Source organism: Silene latifolia, chromosome 2, assembly GCF_048544455.1.
Source record: "Silene latifolia isolate original U9 population chromosome 2, ASM4854445v1, whole genome shotgun sequence".
Taxonomy (NCBI): domain Eukaryota; kingdom Viridiplantae; phylum Streptophyta; class Magnoliopsida; order Caryophyllales; family Caryophyllaceae; genus Silene; species Silene latifolia.
The window spans coordinates 87,086,503-87,090,418 of record NC_133527.1 but is presented as its reverse complement, the minus strand read 5'-3'; positions in this window follow the sequence as shown (position 1 = coordinate 87,090,418).

Below are 3,916 nucleotides of genomic sequence, written 5' to 3'. Positions count from 1 at the left end.
CGCATATTTTACTTATTGTATGTAAAATTTGAAGTTAATGTGATTAATTTTGCATGATTTATGATTTTAATGGTTAAAATAAAATAAATCGAGATTATATTAGCTAAAAATAGTTAAAACGAAATTTATGGCATGAAATTTTTTCCCAAAATTTCACACATATTTAGAACATCAGATGTGTAAAAAGAAAAATTAATTTTGTTAATTTTGTGTGTTTATTAATTTTTATGTGATAAAATCGATTAAAGGCAACTTTATTAGTCATAAAATTAAATTCGAAATTTTTCGGTTGGATTTATGTTTTTCCAGGATCTAGGATTTATTATAGTATGTTCAAAATTTTGATTTTGAATTTTCCATAATTTTTATGATTAATTTATAATTAAGTTGTAAAAATTTTGATTTATACTATTTATTCATGAAATAAATTTAAAATGCTTTGTGATCAATTTTTATTGAATTTTTGGGATCTTGGTTATATTCCAGAATATACAAAAAATTTGATTTCTAATTTTTCAAATTTTTATGATTTATTGGGAATTATTTCTTAATTGTTAAGACTAATAAAATTATAATGAGCAATAATGTTAAACCAAGTTAGATTATTGTCAAATCTTAGTGTGGAATAATATTTGAGTCCTAAGAAAGTAATTAAATTGTGCTTAAATTTGATTTGAGCATTGTTTTGGTGATTTTAAGGAGTTAAAAGTCACGCATTTCCATAAAACCAAAGCGATATACGATATATATAATCTAGTAGGGCGATTTGGCACATTCATTTTTGCATGTTGAATACATATATATTGCTGCATATATTTTATAGATGTATGCAATTTACATTTATGAAATTTTGAATCATGTATTTTGTCTTAGTATGGCCTTAGTTTTTAATTGGTATTACCCGTAATGTAAGGCAATATTGATTTGGTTGTAATTTTAATGTGATTCCGCATCACCATTTTGTAATTTAATAGATTTAAATTTTTATTTCAAATGTATAATAGGATATGCTATGTATTTTATTATTATTTTGTAATTCCGGAGTTTTCTAAAGACGGAGCTGTGGACAAGGCCCTCGGGAACTGCGTCCGCGGGATCCACACTAGGCATAGTCGACTCGAGGTTCTTTCGAATCGAATTAAGACATATTAGAGTCGCCACCAAGTTTTTTGGGAAGTTGGAACCGTTCAAGTCAACTTTACACCTTTCATCGAAAAGCATAAAGCCAATCGACTACGAGTGATTAAAGATAAAGACTTGTACCCTATATCACTCGATTTGAATGACTCTCGTAATCCAATGGTATTTAGACGGATCCACAAACCATAGATCTTGAGTAAGGGGTGAGGGTACGTGTTAGGAAGCCCATAAGGACACCTAACCCCGCCCGTCAATAACGGCCTCTACTAAGTCAAGTGTCGGATTTCAAACAAGGTCATAGCTACTACGATATATGATATGCAAACATCGTTTTAAAACCCTAACATGTGACAACAATTTCTATGTCGTTTTAGATGCAACTAAACTAACTTTGTCAAAGTTGTAATTTAGCATGTGGGTTGATTAATCTAACAACCTACAAAACAAAGCAAACAAGGCTTAAGGGGGAATGGGGGAGCCGTGGGATCTACCTATTACAAACCAGGCATTTCATGCCGACACAACGATAAATTAAAGATACAACTCGATCTAAATACAATTGCTACATACGATACCATACACGACACATGGCCAATTCGGCCAAGGAAAACATGCACAATGGGGTGGCCCACGGCTCACATGACTCACGGCCTTGGGTCACTCCTCGTAATGTGTGCTTTCACTTAATCTTATCGAATTAGACATTGGGTCACGCACCAAAGCATGCATTAGCATAAATCGGGCCATGTTGCTTTAAACAACATGCGATTTACTACGCTCTCACTTGCATTGGGGCACAACCGTCTAACCAAACAAGACTAAGGTTTTTTGAAAGAGGTTTTGACTCGATAAAAGAAAACTAACTTGAAAATTACAACTCGATGAACAAACGATAAATTACAAGTGATAAAGCAATAAAGAACAAACGATGCGAAACAAACGAAACAAGAAAGGTCAAAGGACACGGCCAAATCACGGCCAAACCAAACACGGCTACCCTAGGTCCTAGGTCAGGTTCATTAGTTAGATCAATTGATTGCGAAACGAGCTCGAAACAAATTAGAAAACTAGTTAGAAACGACGTTGATCAATTTGAAAAGATACCTTGCAAACGCGCATTCTACACGGCCTAAAGGGGTCAAATTAGGTCAAATTCGCTAATTAATTTAACTCATCGAGTGTTAATAAGAAGGTACTAATCACGCACTCTTATACTAGCGAGAAATTAGGTGAAAGAGAGAGATGCATTCATTAAGTTACAGAATTGTCGATTGATTTTAAAAGCTATGTCGAAGCACCCTAACATGTCTAATTAGGTTATTTAAATGATCGAATGTCGTCTAAATAAGTCATATGTTAACAATCAGAGGTCGTATTAACATGTAAATGGTCCAGGGGTAGGTCGAATCACACGAGAGAAGAGAGGGGTCAAAAGCGAAGAGAGAAGTCAAAAATCCGTTTTATTTATGCCCTACCTTGAACACGAGGATATGTAAATGAGACGGGGGTGTACGACCGACTGATGTAGCGGTTTCTTTCCCATCTCAAGTCAACGCGGGTGTTCATGGTGGTACTTTAACTCATACTCGGACTAAACTAGTTTCATAGTTAATAAGAACAAACGATAAACAAAAACGATAAACAAACAAAAACGAACTATAAAAAAACAAACATAAAAAACGAATTAAAGGGAAGAAAGAGGAGGATTTGATGCACCCTCAACCTACATGTATCGTTGACACCGTCTTGGGTCATAATCGATGGTAGATTTTATCTCGAGAGGCCGTCGTCGACGAAGAAACAAAGCAAACAACACGTTTTTATCGAATCTGGACAACAACTTTCAAACAGCGATTTCTCCCTCGTTTCACGATAAAAATTCGATTTAAAAGATGTTTTGAAAACTAGAAAGAGAGGAGAATAGAGATCTTAAAGCAACCCCTGCTCGTTTTGAGTTATTGGGCACGAAAAACGAGCACAAACAGAACTGGACAGACAAGAAAAGCCGCGAAAACAGAGTGTATAACACTCTGTTTTTCGAGGGAATTCGTGTACTCTCAAGGGCAATTTGGCTCATAAATCTTTGTCTAATTTATATATGGATGTTGTATGGTTAATTAGGAACAAGAAACTCGAATTTTGATGGAGGTTTGAAGGAGGAACGAATTGTTTTTCGAAGAGGACACACAAACTGTTCCAGTTTGGATGTCGGTTTTGTGGAGGGTTTTTGAGAGGCAATTAGGGTTTTTTTTGAAGGTTAATATCCGTATACTACCCTTAAATTGCAGGACTATAACGTAAATTTAAACATGCAATTTATAGTCATAAAACGATAAAAACAATAGAAACGATAAGTGTATAGAAATCAACCTCGGGTCCTTTAAATTGTGGCGTAAAGAACAGAAATCTAAGCAGATTTCCTCCTAACCGTTGCACCCAAGACTTTGTCCGAGATATGCCCTTGTGCTAGAACAGTGTTCTCCGATTGCCTTGCAATATAGGGAGAACTGATGTGAGTTTGCTTGAGATGTGAGATCTCGGTTTCTACAGAGAAAAAAACTCTCTCGAAACCCTAGTTTTTTTTACAAAATGTTTTGATTAGGTTAGAAGGGAGGAGAAACCCTCCCTTTTGTTCCCTCTCACTCGGCCGGCCATGGGCTACCTAGGGAAGTGGGCTTCCACTTCCTTTTAGTCTTGGCTCATGGTCTGGTTCGCAAAATCGCTAAAATGTATACGACGGGTTTATATTATAAACTGTTATCGGTTATCGGAAATT